The sequence below is a fragment of the Gavialis gangeticus genome, unplaced genomic scaffold (genome assembly GCF_001723915.1).
Source record: "Gavialis gangeticus isolate Ggan-Ray unplaced genomic scaffold, GavGan_comp1, whole genome shotgun sequence".
NCBI classification, from domain to species: Eukaryota; Metazoa; Chordata; order Crocodylia; family Gavialidae; genus Gavialis; species Gavialis gangeticus.
This window is the reverse complement of record NW_017728996.1, coordinates 42,831,501-42,831,853: the sequence shown is the minus strand read 5'-3', so window position 1 is coordinate 42,831,853 and position 353 is coordinate 42,831,501. Positions and strand designations below refer to the sequence as shown.

The 353-nt window shown below is 53.3% G+C and overlaps 1 protein-coding gene across 2 annotated transcripts in view; it reads right to left on the bottom strand.

Moving 5' to 3' along the window:
• TLN2 (talin 2) overlaps positions 1–353 on the bottom strand; it is a 313,576-nt gene that overhangs the window by 285,808 nt on the left and 27,415 nt on the right. The window lies entirely within an intron of this gene.

Below are 353 nucleotides of genomic sequence, written 5' to 3'. Positions count from 1 at the left end.
AACATCACTTCCCCTGCAGGGCTCTCACAAATGTGGCCCTTGATAATTTTTTCAAAGACCTTCCCCAGGATAGAAGTGAGGCTGACTGGCCTGTAGTTGACAGGCTCTTCCTTCCTCCCCTTCTTGAAAATAGGGACCACACTGGCCCTTTTCCAGTCCTCAGGGACTTGGCCTGAGCACCAGGAGTCCCCAAACAGCTGTGCTAATGGCTCCGCAATGACACCAGCTAATTCCCTCAGCACCCACGGAAGAAGGTCATCCAGGCCCACCGACTTGGATACATCTAAGCCCTCCAGCTAATCCTTAATTAGGTCTGACCTAACAGTCGGGGGACTCGCATCCTTCCTGGGCCT